The sequence below is a fragment of the Triticum aestivum genome, chromosome 6A, assembly GCF_018294505.1.
Source record: "Triticum aestivum cultivar Chinese Spring chromosome 6A, IWGSC CS RefSeq v2.1, whole genome shotgun sequence".
NCBI classification, from domain to species: Eukaryota; Viridiplantae; Streptophyta; class Magnoliopsida; order Poales; family Poaceae; genus Triticum; species Triticum aestivum.
In genome coordinates, this window is record NC_057809.1 from 385,256,091 (window position 1) to 385,274,481 (window position 18,391).

The 18,391-nt window shown below is 43.2% G+C and overlaps 1 long non-coding RNA gene across 4 annotated transcripts; it reads right to left on the bottom strand.

Annotated features, from left to right (window-relative positions):
* Positions 1 to 7,760: 7,760 nt before the first annotated feature.
* Positions 7,761 to 17,392, bottom strand: LOC123127600 (uncharacterized). Of its 4 annotated transcripts, none has more exons than XR_006462655.1 (5): positions 16,653 to 17,392; positions 15,959 to 16,204; positions 9,919 to 10,001; positions 9,638 to 9,765; positions 7,761 to 8,131 (listed from the first exon to the last, which is right to left on the bottom strand). It is a non-coding gene; the product is annotated as an uncharacterized lncRNA (long non-coding RNA). The 4 variants fall into 4 exon arrangements; XR_006462652.1 differs by having other exon boundaries at positions 9,638 to 9,762; positions 16,667 to 17,390; XR_006462654.1 differs by having other exon boundaries at positions 9,638 to 9,762; positions 9,919 to 9,991; positions 16,653 to 17,390.
* Between the last annotated feature and the right edge of the window lie 999 nt (positions 17,393 to 18,391).

An 18,391-nucleotide genomic window follows, 5' to 3' on the forward strand; every position in this document is an offset into this window, starting at 1 on the left:
CGTACGAGTACAACTCGTTTACTTGTCCTATAAGGACTCCTATGTGTTGCCCCTCATATATACCCCATGTAGTCGCACCTCAGACGGCCTGTTGTCTCGTGCTTGTAATACTCCTCCTCATAGTGATTGCGCCTTCATGCGTCCGTGGTTTTCTCCCGCAAGGGTTTCGACGTAAAAATCCGTGTCTCTTTGTCTCGTTTATTTCTCGTTATTATCTAACAAGTGGTATACAGAGCCAAGTTACAGATACGAGATTTGAGTCCGAGAGAGGTTTAGGGTTATCTGGCGCGCCGCCACCGCGTCATGCGATCCGTCGAGTTCGACAGGATTCGACGGCTCATCGTCCGTGTCCAGATCAAGTTCAGAGACTTGATTTTCCTCTACACCAAGATCGAGACGAATCCCACTGCACCGAGTTGACGTATTGGTGGGATTTATTCTGGCCGCCGCTGCTCCCGAGTCTCGAGGCAACAGAAGTGAAGCCGCAGCACCACACGTCAAATCCATCGAGGCGTCGTTGCTGCTGGTAGCTACAGCCCCGAGTACTACTTCTAATATGTGGTGATTTATCAACCGGTTTCTACTAGTACTCCTGTTCCTGTCACGTGAAGGCTACAGGGATACTTTTTTTTCTTCATCAACTGCTATGTCCACTGGCCGTACTATCAGGTGCTATTTATCCTACGTTTTTGTCTGCTCCGCAAATTAATTCTGTCAAGAATTTTTTTCTACCGGCTTGTACTACTTTGTGCACAGTTTATCAACTCATGGCATCCATGAAGTATGATTTTCCGTTGCTGGATCATGACACAAGGTTTACCCTATGGCAAGTCAAGATGCGAGCGTTGTTGGCACAGGCCGATTATGATGAAGCACTGGATAGTTTTGGGAAGAACCGAATTCAAGATTGGACTGATGAGGAGAAAAGAATTGATTGTAAGGCTTTGTCACAAATTCAACTCCATTTGCATAATAATATTTTGCAGGAAGTTTTGAGCAAGAAAACTGCCGCCGCTCTATGGTTAAAGCTGGAAGGGATTTGCATGACTAAAGATCTCACCAGCAAGATGCATCTGAAGCAAAAATTATTCCTGCACAGGTTACCCGAGGGAGGTAATGTTTTGAATCATATTTTAGAATTTAAGGAGATTATATCCGATCTAGCTGCAATGGAGGTTAAGTATGAAGAGGAAGATACTGCTTTAATGTTACTTTGTTCACTGCCAAGTTCTTATACCAATTTTAGAGACACCATATTATATAGTCGTGATACTCTCACACTTAATGAAGTTTATGAAGCTTTGAACTCTAAGGAGAAGATGAAATTAATGGTGCCTCATGATGGTTCGAGTTCATCCCAAGCCGAGGGATTATCTGTTCGTGGCAGGACAAAGGAGAAGAACTCCAATAATGGAAACAGAGGCAAAAGTAAAAACGGCTACAGGGGCCGGTCACAATCCAGAGACAAGAAATATTGCAGGTATTGCAAGAGAGACGGGCATGACATCTTAGAGTGTTTCAAGTTGCAGAATAAAGAAAAGAGGAAAGGTAACAAACCAGGTGAAAATTCTGCTAATGTTGCTCGTGATGATAGTTCCGATGATGCTCTTGTCGTTATTGCTAGATGTGCTGAGACCAATGATGAGTGGGTACTTCATACTGCATGTACTTTTCATATGTGCCCGCATAGAGATTGGTTTAATACTTTTGATTCCACTACTTCTGCTGGTTCCGTTTTGGGTTTTGATAATTCACCATGCAAGATTGAAGGCATAGGTTCTATTCGAATCAAGATGTTTGATGGCATAATCAGAACTTTGACAGATGTTCGGTATATTCCGAAGATGAAGAGAAATCTTATTTCTATGAGTGCCCTTGATGCAAAGGGATACAAGTATTCAGGTGGAGATAGTGTTTTGAAAGTCACCAAAGGTTCCCTTGTTGTGATGAAAGGTGACTTAAGTTCGACCAATGGTCTTTATTACCTTCGAGGTTCTACAGTTTCAGGTAACGCTACTCCAGTTGTTTCAAAGGATTCTGATTGTGATGCTGCTAACCTTTGGCATATGCGTCTTGGACATATGAGTGAACTTGGTTTAGCAGAGTTAAATAAGAGAGGTCTTCTTGATGGATATGAACCTGGTAAATTGAAATTTTGTGAGCATTGTATCTTCGGCAAACACAAGAGGGTGAAGTTCAACACTTCGGTTCATACAACTGAAGGTATTCTTGATTATGTTCATTCTGATTTATGGGGACCATCTCGCAGAAAGTCACTAGGTGGTGCTAGTTACATGCTGACTATAATTGATGATTATTCGAAGAAAAGTATGGCCTTATTTCTTGAAGCATAAATATGAAGCATTCTCAGCTTTTAAGGAGTGGAAGATTATGATTGAGAGACAAACTGAAAAGAAGGTAAAAATACTTCGCACTGATAATGGTATGGAATTCTGTTCTAAGCAATTTAAGAATTATTGCAAGTCTGAAGGCATTGTCAGACATTACACCGTTCCTTATACTCCTCAACAAAACGGTGTTGCTGAGCGCATGAACAGGACCATTATTTCCAGAGCCCGTTGCATGTTGTCCAATGCAGGTTTGCATAGGCGTTTTTGGGCTGAGGCCGCTTCCACTGCTTGTTATCTCATTAACCGTTCACCATCTATTGCTCTTAATAAGAAAACTCCAATTGAGGTATGGTCTGGTTCACCTGCTGATTATTCACAGTTGAGAGTTTTTGGTTGCACTGCTTATGCTCATGTTGATAATGGAAAATTGGAGCCTAGGGCTGTTAAGTGCATCTTTCTTGGTTATAAGTCTGGTGTTAAAGGTTTTAAATTATGGAATCCTGAAACCCAGAAGGTTGTTATTAGCAGAAATGTTATCTTTAATGAATCTGCTATGTTACATGATGTTTCATCTACTAATGTTCCTGTTGAGAGTGAACAGCAGCCTCCTATTCAGCAGCCTACTGTTCAGGTGGAGCATGTTATTGATTCAGGTGATACATCTCGTAATGAAATTGTTGATGCACATGATGAACCCGTCGTTAATGATGATCATGTCACTCCCACTCCAAATCAGCCTATTGTTCCACCCAGTTGGAATCTTGCACGTGACAGAGTTAGACGGGGTAGTAATAAACCTGACAGGTTAATTGAAGAGTGCAATATTGTTTCTTTTGCTTTATCTGTTGCAGAAGAAATTGAAGGTAATGCTGAGCCTTCTTCATATTCCGAGGCTATTATTTCTAGTGATAGTAATAAGTGGATGACCGCTATGCATGATGAGATGGAATCACTTGAAAAGAATGGCACTTGGGATTTAGTAAGATTACCTAGAGAGAAGAAACCTATTCGTTGCAAGTGGGTTTTCAAGAGGAAAGAAGGTGTTTCTCCTAATGATGAGACAAGATATAAAGCAAGTTTAGTTGCTAAAAGTTACAGTCAGATTCCAGGTATTGACTATAACGAAGTCTTTTCTCCTGTTGTGAAGCATAGCTCTATTCGCACTTTACTCAGTATTGTTGCCATGCATGATCTTGAGCTTGAACAATTGGATGTTAAAACTACATTTTTACATGGAGAATTAGAAGAGGATATTTATATGGAACAACCCGAAGGTTTTGTTATTCCTGGAAAAGAAAAGCTTGTCTGTAAGTTAAAGAAATCTCTTTATGGATTGAAGCAATCCCCTAGAAAGTGGTACAAGAGATTTGACACCTTTATGCTCTCTCAAGGTTTCAAAAGGTCTAATTATGATAGTTGTGTTTATTTGAAAACTGTCAAAGGTTCAACTATTTATTTGCTCCTTTATGTTGATGATATGCTTATTGCTGCAAAGAGTATGTCACAGATTAATGAACTAAAGAAGCAATTGAGTAATGAATTTGAGATGAAGGATTTGGGTGCAGCAAAGAAAATACTTGGCATGGAAATATCCAGAGATAGACCGTCTAGAAAAGTATATCTAAGTCAGAAGGGATATATTGATAAAGTTCTTCGTCGTTTTAATATGCATAATGCCAAGCCAGTAAGTACTCCGTTAGCTGCACACTTCAAATTATCATCAGCTTTATGTCCTAAGTCAGATGCCGATATTGAGTACATGTCTAGAGTTCCCTATTCAAGTGCAGTTGGTTCACTTATGTATGCCATGGTTTGTTCTCGTCCGGATTTATCATATGCATTGAGTGTTGTCAGTAGATACATGGCTAATCCTGGAAAGGAACATCGGAAAGTAGTTCAGTGGATTTTTCAGATACTTGCGAGGTACTTCTAATGCTTATTTACAGTTTGGGAAAACTAGAGATGGACTTGTTGGTTTTGTTGATTCTGATTTTGCTGGTGATTTGGATAAGAGAAGATCACTCACAGGTTATGTTTTCACCATTGGTGGTTGTGCTGTGAGTTGGAGAGCAACTTTGCAGTCTATTGTGGCTTGTTCCACTACTGATGTCGAGTATATGGCTATTTCTGAGGCATGCAAAGAAGCTATCTGGTTGAGAGGTTTGTACACTGAGCTTTGTGGAGACTCATCTTGCCCTACCGTATTTAGTGACAGTCAAAGTGCTATATATCTTACAAAGAATCCAATGTATCATGAGAGGACAAAGCACATTGATGTCAGATTTCATTATATTCGAGATGTTGTTGCTCAAGGCGATTTGAAGGTATGCAAGATAAGTACTCATGATAATCCAGCTGATATAATGACAAAGCCAGTTCCGACCAATAAGTTTGAGCTTTGCTCAGGCTTAGTTGGTATTTCTCACTAGTCCTATGGACTTTGACGCACAAGGTGTTTAAGCTGATTTGGATGGAGTTATTCACTTTCTTCGACTACTGGAGGGAATTTGGCTCAAGGTGAAGATTGTTAAATTGTGATCCAAATTCTAGTACCGTATTGGACTAGACGTAGTACATACGGTGTGGGCCTTTTGCGTTGGTACCGACGCATACGAGTACAACTCGTTTACTTGTCCTATAAGGACTCCTATGTGTTGCCCCTCATATATACCCCATGTAGTCGCACCTCAAACGGTTTGTTGTCTCGTGCTTGTAATACTCCTCCTCATAGTGATTGCGCCTTCGTGCGTCCGTGGTTTTCTCCCGCAAGGGTTTCCACGTAAAAATATGTGTCTCTTTGTCTTGTTTATTTCTCGTTATTATCTAACAGACAGCATGGTCCACCTTTGACCGCCATGTGCAAGATTTGTGCTATCTTCTTCAATCTCACCGTGGTTCCATCGTACCAATTCAGGCAGTGGCCCGTTGCATGGCTGATCCCAATGTTGGACAAAGTTTCTACGGGAACGGTGTCACTGTTGTAAATGTTGTGCAAATTGATGTTGGTACCCTCCCATACATATGCAAGCCAATCTCCACTCGCACCGAGTCTAACCTGTGAAACAGTGGCCGGGGGGAGAATTAGGAAATGGACACGGAAGTAGTCTTTAGAATGCATTTACTACGTGATCAAACTCATCTTACATGCTCATCGGACAAAATCCGGGTGCCCCTCAACGTCGGCATCTCAAGGGGGTGTCAACTTGCAACTACGGCCACGCCGCGCTGGAGAGACCCCCAAGGAAACATCCTCGTGCGTTGCATAGAACATCAAGATGCATTTGTATGAGTAGTTTATCTTGTGAGAGAGAAGGATGAACAAGGGAAGGCCTTATTTGCAAATGTGGAGAGGGTGTGCCAAACTACGGCCACGCCGCGCTGAAAAAAATAATTGAGTTTGGGTCGGTGGCACACTCTGTGGCAAGATGCCCGTGTGGGCTTCTTCTATAACTAGCAAGATGCCCGTGCATTGCAGGGAACATCAAGATGCATTTTTTTACAAAACACCTGTTGTGATTGACCCTTGCAGGAGTAATCCTATGTGTAAAAACTAATGATATCTCGAGAATTTTATCAGGAAAATGGTACCTTTGAAACAAGTTTTTTCTACTACTGCTCCTTGCAGTGAGCGGTATGCAATGCATGTGTCAGCAGACATGACAGCTTGTCCATGGAAGTTGAACCACGGCGACCATCATGTTTATTGTTTCTACCACTGCCACACCCACACACGATTCCCACGACGCCGCTCCAACCCACGGCACGACATCCCTCGACGTGCGTCTCATCCCTCTCGACCCCACCGCTCCTCTGTCTTTGTGTGCATGACATGCGGGCTAGCTGAACTGCGGCGACCATCAACTTTCTACCACAGCCACACCCGATTGGATGCGGTTTGCCTGCTCTGATCCGTACTCCCGCACCATCGAATTTTCATCCAACGGCTGTGACACATTTCGTCCCGGGCATCAATCCTCAGCTAGATTACTTCTGTACTACAGGTAGTACCCGCCGGTGTGGCCATCTACGCCTCATAACACCTCAACTCCCAGCTGTGGCACCCTCGCCATGGCCATGCCACCACCGGCCGGTTCATCTCGAACGAGTGAGTTGCGAACCATGCCACCACCATGAGAATGACATGTGGGCCAGACGCATTTAAGGTCCGCATGTCATTGACTCATAGGCCGGTGCACTAAGCCACTGAGGCTCGGTCCCGTGGGCCCCGAGAGGGAAATGTAACTCCCGCGGCAGGCCTTGTGATGCTCCCGCAGTACGAGCTCATGCCAAACCCAGAATTTGTTTCTTACTTCTACCAACTACTCCCTCGGTTCCTAAATATAAGTCTTTCTAGACATTTTAAATGGCTACCACATACAAATATATGTAGACACATTTTAAAGTGTAGATTCACTCATTTTGTTCCGTATATAGTCACTTGTTAAAATATCTAGAAAGACAAATATTTAGAAACGAAGCGAGTAGTAAGGTACACGTGCATTGCACGCATGAGATTTGATAACCAAATTATGAATAAATAACGCACTATAGCATGTAAGCTTTGAGTCATATATGCATGATGTAGATGTTCATTTAATTCTTATAGTTCATGTAGTTCAAAATCAATTAGTTTTGTAAAAAAAACTATTTTAAGATTCATGAAATTGTGCATTATAAAGTATAAAGTAAAAATAAATAGTGACAATTCATTTTGAAAAAAGAAGTTTGGGCAATTAAGATATCACTAGTCATCAACCCGTGCGTCCGCACGGGCTAAGTTTTATAACACACTAAATATGTAAGTATTGCAACTATATCCTATGTTGAACATTTGTTTTCAAAAATTATATTGAAAATTTCAAACATTGTTCATGGTCAACGATAGGACGAAATAGGTTTAGGTTCTTCGTTCTAAAACACATTTTGTTTTAGTTTGGATATGGATTTAGTGCTGAAGGTACAACTTGGGCCACTATTTTTATGTATATATTAGTACTCCCTCTGTAAACTAATATAAGAGTGTTTAGATTACTACTTTAGTATTCTAAACGCTCTTATATTAGTTTACGGAGGTAGTAATACTTTATAAACTAAATGTTGTTTGAAGTTCTATTTTGACCTAGCAAATCAACACAACATTTGCTAATTATTAGTCAGAGATAACTAAAGTTTAAATACACACTTTAGTTGGTTGCAGCTAACCGGTATAAGGTTGATCTAAATTTTTTCTAATGATATGTACGCGAATAGACACATCTAACACAATATACATTAGTATGAATTTTTTCCATGACTTATGTCTTCAATAATATTTTATATCAAAGAATAGTTTTTTACTATAATTTAATTCCACAAAAATGAAATAAGCGAATGGATGTTGAAGAAGCTTTGTAGTTGCAGTACTCAATATCAAGTAAAACTGGACATCCTTGGTCACATCAACAGTAGTACACCTCAGAATCTATCACTCGTTAATTATAAGCACTACAAAGTATAATAGTAAGACCGCTTCAAAAAAAGTATAATAATAAGACCGGTTCAAAAAAAGGTATGTTAGTAAGACATATGACAGATAGTTGAGACGTACCATTATACTGTAGGTTGTTCTACATCTATACTACTTTTTTTATGACATGTAACTCAGGTGAGATAGACTAAGATCGCCACTCCCAATCATGTGTAAGCTGCAGCCCTTGACAATTTCTTCCGACCAAGTAACTTGATTTGTTGTGGCTTTGGTTCTCAGGCAGCAAGTAGATTTTTTCCTCGCGACGAATGAACTGGTTTGTAAAAAAAAATAGAACTCCGTTACTGAATATTAGCTTAATGCAGAAGAGTATAAATTCTGGTACTCTTATTGAAATCACCCTACTAATGTGGTAGCACATAAAGTACCTATCACATATTTATCAGCATCATGGTTATAAAAGCTTTTGTGCAAAACGATAAAGTAGTAAGCTAGAGGAGTGAATTGTTAGTTCCACATAGGAAATAGAAACATACTCCTCTTTCTCAAACAAACTTCCCGTCTGTGTACATAACAGTAGCATGGAGTGGGAACTGCTATTGCATGGTTAGAAGGCGCTGTACTAAGCATGTTGCATACCACATGCTAAGTTTGTGGTTAGTCGATCCATCAGTTAGCTGTACGAAAAATAGGGAAAGAAAAGGCATACAGAATGATTGTTTCTAGTAGAAATTGTACTGCAAATATTGTACCCTAAGCACAATGAACTTTACAAAAAGAAACCTTACATTGCTCGGAACATATCTATAGTAACAGGAAAAAAACGCCTAGAAGACAAAGATGTATGCACCTAGATGACGGCCCTATGTGTCGCCTTATACCTGATGTGAATTGCAGTTACATAATTTTGCTAGCCAGCTCATAAATGTTGAAGAAAAATCTTTACAGTAAGAAAACTTCAAAAGGAACTTCCATGGTATGACAAATGATAGCACTCATTTCTTTACAATGAATGACTTTCCTGCACAAATTGTACTCCTTGAATAAGAAAATTAAGGTAAGATCCATGTTATGTTAATTACCACATGTGTCACCCTCTATATATGGTACTTTAGCTATTCCTCTGAATTTACTGAAAATTCTCTCACCCTCAAGATCTTTTATTAAAAAATCAACATTTCTCGTGATTTAAAGTTCGTTTTGCATAAGTGTTAAAATACAGTGATTTTCCGGCAAACTAATGAAATCAATAGTCTGTTTTCCTTTTATTAACAACAACTGTTTGCTCGTATGGAGCAAAGGCATTACTGAACTAATTTTATTTTTGTACTTGACTATAGACTAACAAATGTAAAGAGGATGGCATACAATAGGAAGTATTTTTTGTGCAGAAAAATACATGGTATTTAAGCTAACCTTCATTGAACCTGATCAATCATATATTTGTCTAATATAGTTTCTTTTACATGTACAAATGAAATCAACAGTTGGAAAGTAGGGGGTTTTATTTTTCTCAAATGAGAACATATTAGGTCTTCCCTGCATTTCCCCACAGTACTATTTTTAGGCTCTCCTGGTCATTTAAATCTATATCAAATATCAGAATAGCTTGAGCCATTCGTACACCATGGCTTTGCCTGCTCAGCAATATGAACTAATGATTACCTACCTAAAACAAAATATGATGGCTGAGCCAATAAGGTTCTCCTCATAGCTTAACATCTTTAGTTAAAAATCTGAACCTTTTGGATTATCATGTAAAGTGTGGGTATCCCTGTTCTTAAGTACTGACTAATCATATGAATCAATGTTCACATACCTCTAAAAGAAAATGAACAAACTGTATGTTGTCTTATAATCCCCCGGCGTTGTGATTGCAAGAACACATAGAGAGCTCCAGCTCAAAGTTCACCTCCCCAATCCCCATTCGTCTCTGGAACTCAACTGCTAGAAAAAGGAAACAAAATTGTACGTATACATAGATTTTCTCAGTTCTATCCAATTTCAATAAAATGCTTCAGGAAGTTTGCATGAACCACATGCAACTAAACAACAAAAAATAGGGCATCTTCATCCAATGGAGGGAACCAAATCGATTACCTCCAGATAATTTGTCAAGGTGGATGTCGTGACTGAAGAAGTGGACTCCCAGGGTGAGGTCGATGGCCTGATACTGTTCAGTCCTCATATGCCACAAAAAACAAATATTTAGCAACAACAGTAAGGAAAGGGGAGCAATGTTCTGCTAGAGCACTGCTTAGAAGCATCTGAAGAAATATTAATATTGCGAAACTAATACAAACATACAACATGCATTCCTGTACACATACAGACTATCTGCAAGCAATTTTTTGCATCATCTTGCAGATTTACCCATACACACAGTTAGCAAAAAAATCATGTAATAGGGTAGGCAACAAAAAGTAATGTGGATGCACTCTTAATCTTCACTAAAGCACTATTTAGAACCATCTGAACAAATATCAATGTTGCAAAATTGATATAAACATACAACATGCATATCTGTACACATACAGTACACACATGTTATCTGCAAGCAAATTTTTGCATCATCTTGCAGATTCACCCATACGCACAGTAGCATAAAAATCAAGTAATAGGATTGTAGGTAACAGAAAGTACTTTAGATGTACTTTCACTCTTCACTGAAGTTTTCAGGTTTGGCCAGCTCGAGCCATATAACTGAAGCAACAGAGAGGAATTTTCTCGCTGTTAGGCTTCTCAGATTCAATCTGAATAGAAGAGAAGCTTTAATAATGAATCATAACACTAACATTACTTTTAGAGGTATGGCATACATGAACTTTGTGGACCTAGAGTCGAGAATATGCAGAGTTCGCGGCAAGGTCAATGATGTAATAGTCTTAATATATAACCGAGGTAGTTCGAATCCACATTACTTTCTACTTGTCTCCATACATTTCCTTTTCAGATTATAACATAGTTTTATTCTTGATAATTTATACACAAATAAGCTAACTAAATTTTCACATATAATCTACGGCAATGTAACCTTTTTTGAGGCAAGACCAAATACTTCTACATTGATTAGAGGGAAAAGGCCCCACTGTCTATTAAAGCCCTAAAGTCTTTTGAAAATTAGGTATGGCTCTGCAACTAATCTAGGTTCACAAATCAGTTCTATCAAACTGACTTGGTACGTAGTAATCCTGATATACCCAGCAGCTTGGCTTGGAGCGCGCTGAGGCTGCCATGGCCGCCTTTGGGCCGGTGGTCGTGTCACCTGAGTTCCACAGGGACCTCCATCCTCCCCTTCCAGAAATGCTGCCCTAGCTGCCGACCAGTTCCTTGACCTCGCGATCTCCTCCTCTGATGATGATATCCCACTGGCCCGTGTTGGCATAGCCCCACCTGTGGTCCTCAACTCCATCCTGCACCACCTACACACCACCTCCCCTCCAGTACCTGTGCCAACGCCTCTGGAGCCTGTCCAGAATGCTGAGATGCTCATTGCTTCCTCCCCATCCTGTCCGGTGTCTTCTGTGCCGTTCACCTCCATCACCGCCGCTTTTGAGGCCCTTGCCGAACAGCATGCTCCGCAATTGGCCTCTCCCCTGGTTGCCTCTCCTCCTCCAGGAGCGCCTTCTACCTCTCCTACGCTGCGCACCTACTCGCGCCGCCCCCGCTCCGGCATCGCGTCGGCGCCGGAGAACGTCGCCGTGTCTCTCCTCCCCGAACCCGCTCCTGCGGTTCATGAGGCGGTGGCTAAGAAGAGGCGCGGCAAAGCCAAGCGCGCCAAGGACATGCTGCATGTCCGGCGCAGTGCCCGTCTCGCCTTGGCTGAGCCGCACGCTAAGGAGTCCATGGCTGACAAGGCTTCCCGGGCCAAGGCCAAACGCCTGACGATGCAGTTCGCTCCGCTCGTCTCGCTGATGACGACTCTGAGCCTGGCTCGCCACTGGCGCATGCTGCTGTGGCCAAGGAGTGTGGCTCCTCTGCTGACGAGATCGACCTCGTCGCCAAGTCTGTTGGTGGTGCTGCCAAGTGATCCCATGTTTAGCATCTTTCTGGTGCCGCTGGTGGCTGCCATGTGTCCGTTTGGTCCTAGTTTATCAGGTCGTTAATGCTACTACTTATCTGCGTCTGTTATCTCTGTGTCTGTAAGCGTGTCCGTCGGTTTAGTGACTCCTGGTGTCTGTGTTAGTTTTTAATATGCCTGCAACGATTATGTATCTCTGCTCCTGGAATGTTAGGGGCCTGGGTGATGCGGACAAATGCAATGATGTTCTATCTGAACTTCTCTCTATCAAATCTAATCTGTTGTTACTCCAGGAAACTAAGCTTGCCACGCCCTCTGTCCCAAAAGTCAGGTCCTTCCTGCCAATCTTCCTCGATTTCTATGCCACTTCACCTGCTACGGGCACCGCTGGGTGCTTGCTCTCTGCTGCCAACACCAGCTCCCTTCACATCACAAACCACTCGAACCATGGTTTCTGCTCCACTCTCACCTTCACATCTCTCACACTCCCTTCCCCCTTTTGCGTTACTAACGTTTATGGCCCGACAAACAGATCGGAAAAACCTATCTTCCTCGCTGAGTTAAAAGCCATAGCTCCCCCTGAGAACACCCCGTGGCTAGTTGTAGGCGATTTCAATCTGATCCGCTTCCCCCACGAGAAAAACAATGACAACTTTCACCAATGAGAATCCCGCATTTTCAATGACACTGCTTGATGAACTAGCTCTCCTCGAGCTGCCTCTACTGGATCGGCAGTTTACTTGGTCCAACAATAGAGAAGCCCCTGTCCTCGAACGACTCGACCGCGCCTTCTTTAATTTAGCTTGGAATCATGCCTTCCCCAACGCCTCCTTAACTTCGCTCACTCGCGCCATCTCCGATCATGTGCCACTAATCATCTCAATCTCTATGTCGGTACCTTGTTCCCGCCTTTTTCGGTTCGAACAATGCTGGGCCTATAATCCGGCCTGCAAACGCCTGATCGCCCAAATCTGCCAACACCCTGCCCCGACCCACCTCTCCCCCTCAGTTCGTTTGGCCAGCACCCTTCAAACCTGCCGGTCCCGCCTCAAGCAATGGACCAAAACCTTGCTGCCTGCCCATACCAGAGAACTGCGCTGCAAACGCGTTATTACTCTGCTCAACTTGAAAGAAGAATCGAGGCCTCTCACCCCCTCCGAACTTCAATTACATGTAGTTGTTAAAGCCACGCTGCAAAGAGCCACCCGCGATTGTATGCTTGCTCTTCGACAACGATCCAAAATCAAACGCGCCATCTAGGGTGACGAAAACACAAAATTCTTCCATGTCTCAACCTCTCAACGCTTTCGGAAAAACCAAATCCCCGTCCTGCGGCACCTTGGATGCGACTTCTTCTCCCATGACCAGAAAGCCAAAATCCTAAAAGATTACTACCAAGAGCTACTTGGCACTCCGGCCGCTACTCACTGGAATTTCAACTTACAAGATATCTATCCCACCCAAATCCCACAACTGAGGCATCTCAAGGCCCCTTTTTTGATGACGAGATCAAGCTAGCTTTCTTGCACATGAACCGTAATGCAAGCCTTGGACCGGACGGCTTCGGTCCCAGTTTCTACCGCTCTTTCTGGCCAAATATTAAACACCTCATCATCCCCTTCTTCCACGAGTTCGCATACTCCTCCCAAACCGAATGTTTTAATCGCTCCGTTGTCATCTTACTCCCTAAAAAAGAGGGTGCCGCGCCTTTAGACCCATTGCCCTGCAAAACTGCCCTATCAAAGGGATTGCCAAGCTTCTCACCAACCGGCTAAAAACTTACATCCCCATGCTTGTTCACGGTGACCAAACATGCTTCATTACTGGTCGATGTATCGCCGAAAACTTCATCTACGCAGCCGACTCGTTGAATTGCTGCCACAAATGCAAAGCTGACACCATGGTCCTTAAACTTGACTTCAGAAAGGCTTTTGACTCAATCTCCTGGACCTCCTTAATTAAAATTCTTCGACACCGTGGCTTCCCAACCCGCTTCTGTAATTGGGTTGACGACCTACTAACCTCCGGAAAAACTGCTATCTCTCTAAACGGTATCCCTGGTAGCTGGATACAATGCAGGAATGGCCTGCGGCAAGGTGACCCCATCTCACCCTACCTTTTCATCATAGTAGCTGACGTTCTCCAGCAGATGATCCTAAAATCAGCCGCTACTGACGAAAGTGTCCTTCATCATCCTGTCTACCCGGACCTTCCCCCGACCGTGCTTCAGTACGCAGATGACACGCTAATCATTGCCCACGCCTCAGTTGCGGCCGCACAAGCTCTTAAGAAAATCCTCGATGACTTCGCTTCGGCAACGGGCCTATGCATCAATTTTTCCAAGACAACGCTTGTACCTATGAATGTCGACCCCACCGTCTCTGATCTAATCGCCCAATCTCTGGGATGTGCGACCGCCAGCTTTCCTCAAACATACCTAGGTCTTCCTCTCTCATCGCACAAACTACCACCCTTGGCCTTTCAGCCAATCATCTCTTCCTGCAGAAGTGTTCTACCTGGCTGGTGTGCAAAACTGCTTAACCGTGTAGGTCGCCTCGTTCTCATTTCCTCGGTCCTTGACTCCCTGGCTACGTACTTTATGTCCGTCTTGAAGCTGCCAAAAAAAGTTATTAAATTGTTAGACTCCATTCGTAGAGCCTTCTTCTGGGCTGTAGAGGAAATGTGCACCGGCTCCAGATGTTTAATTGCTTGGAAAAACATTTGCAAACCTAAAGTATTCGGTGGTCTAGGCATCAAAAATCTTGCTTTCCAGAATGATTGTCTGCTTATGAAGTTTGCTTTTAAATACCTTCACCACAACAACAGTTCCACCCCGATACCTTGGATCTCCTGGCTAGAAAAACAGCACCTTTGTAGCCTACCTCATGTAGCCACATGTTCAAACCCCTCCTTTCTAACAAAAATCATACAATCACAGTTTCCCAAACTGCTATCCATCACATTTGTGCTCACAAACAACGGTCAAAAGACTTTTTTCTGGCTTGACTCCTGGCTTCAGGCCACCCCACTCGCAACTACCTTCCCAAGCCTCTACTCTCACTCCACAAATACCCACATCCCTGTGGTGCACATCATGCAGTATGGGGTGCAGGCAAACCTGGTGAACAGGCTAACCACGGCCGCCACGCGCGAGCTTGCTGCTCTCTCTTTGTTGTTGCAGGACTTCCAGCTGGCCGATGCTCTGGATGAATGGTTTCTGATCCATGGCACGGGCTTCTCCTCCAAGAAAGCCTATGGACTTCTGCTCCACGAAGAGGTCGACGATGATCATGCCCCTCTGATTTGGAGATCTAGGGTCCCCCACAAGCTCAAAATCTTCGCCTGGCTGCTGTTCAGAGGGCGTCTCAACACCAGGTGCAACCTGTTCCACAAAAAGATCTCCCCCGACGCCGTATGTCCACGATGTGGCGGCCCCTCCGAGGATACCTACCACCTGTTCCTCGGCTGTCCGCATGCAACTCGGACTTGGGAAAGGTTGGGATTAAACCCCACCACGAGGTTTCAAGACCTTTGGCTGCTCCAAACTCCTGACGCCCTGGATGGTCGTGTGTGGCCTGAAGTTCTTCTTATGATCTTGTGGAAAATTGGGACTCTAGAAACGTTGTTGTCTTCCGAAATGAAGTTCACTCTCCCCTAGTCACTGGTAGGAACATCTGTAACGATTTTGAGGTCTGCCTGAACAGATTCCGCAACCCGACTGACAAGGCAGCGGCCAACTCCTGGCTGCTATTCCTTACCTCATGGCTCGCCATGACCCTGTAATCTTGTTTTGGCCCTTGCTGGCCTTTGAGTAATATACATACAGGTGGGGATCCTCTCCCCCCGGTGATTCCTCAAAAAAGTATATAAAACGTATGGATTAGTAGCAGGTTGGCATATATGCTTTCGAAGAGGTTGGAAATGGCATGTGCAAAGAATATAGTGAACGCTTTACTAAATAGTTGTACAACACACATTACATGCATGCATAGCCAACATAATTAACAGCAGCATTCTGGTCTAGACTTCGGAGATGTGCAAGCATAGAAAGAAAACATAGATATGTATGTTATACATTTGAACAAATATCATACTGGATCATGGTGGCATGCGAGTTACCTGTATGGATATTGATTAAGCACAACAATCAACAAAGCAAGAGTCATCCGCAGATAAACTGCTAGCTATGTATCTTTGCCTTTTGGGGAAAAAATTATTTGCCTGACGCATCAGCGAGAAATTGCTTCACTTGGGACAACACGGGAGCACATCCAATTGGTATCAACATCCACGATCCCAATGATGTGAAGTGTAACTATAGCATTTGGAAGAAAAATCTCCTTCTCTTTATATTGGCTGCAAGTCCTACAACCACATTAGATAAATCAATTGAGAAGAAAGATCAATTTCCAGTAATAAGACTTGAGCCGATGTAAAGAAGTAATCTGCATGGCCCCTCTTTTTGTTCTAAAACATGAATTAGATGAACGTATTCGATTGGTAAAGAGGAGAAATTAGTTGAGAACCACTGAAAGTGGCTGGGCACTGGGAGGGCTAAGAAGATAGAGAGATCAGGGCCAATGCTGGGGCACACATTGAATTTTGCCTTATATTTTATATTCAGACAGATGCATCTCGATCTGATTTCGATCCCCAGAATTACTTTTAGTCGCCCTTCGTGGCCACCTATGAATACACACTGCAATGCATCTCGAACACATCGAGGCATGTATGTGAAGTGCTTTCTACAGTAGGGTCAGACTATTAAAACCATCAAGAACCTTATACCAAGTAAAGAGTAATCATCAAATACCAAGTAAAGAGTACCACTGAGAATCATCCCTGGCTTTTCTTCCCAACTTGCAGCTTTTATCTCCCCTGTTTGGGTATCTAGGCAGACCCAAAATAGTACAACTTGGAATTCAGCGAGCTGCATTGCATCCTTCAACCAAGGAACAGCCGTTGTCGTCCCATGTACATACTGGAAACGGCCACCAATCCACCTTCTTCCTGACAATCAGAACAGAGTGGAGATATATATCAAAACAAAGAGGAACAAAGTGGAGATATAAAGGGCGATACACATGAAGGCTGACTTATCTGATTGGAGATTCACGATGATGTCGGTGGAACTCGGTGTGGTTAAGATTTGGCGACGGAGAATGCTGGCTAGTGTGACCTGAAGTCGAAGTGCAGCTGTAGGAGTCGAAGTCGAGGTCGGCCAGTGGGAGAGGAGAGCCCCTCCGCTTGTCAGAGGAGCCACGCCGCTATGGTTGGCTGGTCGGAGGAGCGGCGGCATGCCTCGCCTCCGCACGCCAGTGTGAGCCGGTTCCCTACGCGAGGAACTCCGAGTTGGAGAGGATCTTTGGGAGAGCTGAGACCTCGGAGGTGCGAAGAGCCGGCGAGTACGTGACGGTGGTGAGATACGGCCTTTCGGGGAGGCGAAGAGCGTCGGGGAGCCGGCGGCCGGGACTCCATTGCGGGCTGGCGGCGGAGGCGTACGATGTCTGCTGCTAGGGGACATTTTTAGGGTCGCTGCAAGCAGATGGGATAAAGAATGGGCCTGACAGCCTGTTTGGTAAATAGTTAGGCAGGGGAATTGGAGTTTGCACAAAGGTTTTTATGAAGGGATTAGTCATAAAAAAATAGATATTTACTCTCATTTTTTTGTTTGGCATATGGTGAAAATTAATGTGGAATAAACTCTGCTCATGAATTAACAGGATACCCCTAAAAAGAAATAGATAGGAATTGGCTTCCTCAACTCCCCTTCCCTTTCCCAAAACTCTCATTTCCCCTAATTAAACAATGCACTTTTAATCTTGTCACCCCTCAACTTTCCTATCTTATTTCTCCCGAACCAAACATACAGTGAGAGAAGAGGAAGATTAGCACGGATGGTAAACAAAACAAATCATTTTTTTCACTTGCCCGTCGCATAGTGCGCAATTTGTGTCAAACTCTGAGGCCAAATTTCACATGCCCTTTTTTGGCTTTGTGTTGTACTCGGATTAATCTACACCACCGTAATAACTCGGTCCTACCAGATGTACAGTTCTTAATTACTAATTAACGTGGTAATTTTTATGGAGTTTGTAATTAGTATAGGTATAGAAGATAGATAGATAGATAGATAGATAGATAGATGGATATAGATTAGTTTTTACACATGGGATTACTCCTGTATGGGTCAATCACAACAGGTGTTTCGTAAAAAAATGCATCTTGATGTTCCGTGCAATGCACGGGCATCTTGCTAGTCTCTACTCTTATAAAACTGAGTTGGTGATGATGGTGTGCCTTCCATCCTGCAATATGGATCGTCCGATCTATATCTGACGGATAGAAAGCAAACTATGACAATTTTGCAAAAAGATACCCGCACCCCTCTCCACATTTGTAGATAAGGACTTCCCTCATTCATCTTCGTCTCCCACGAGATAAACAGCTCGTATAAATGCATCTTGATGTTCCATGCAACGCATGGGCCTCTTGCTAGTTATTATTATCTCTACTCTTATAAAAAGAAGAGTTAGTGATGATGGTGTGCCT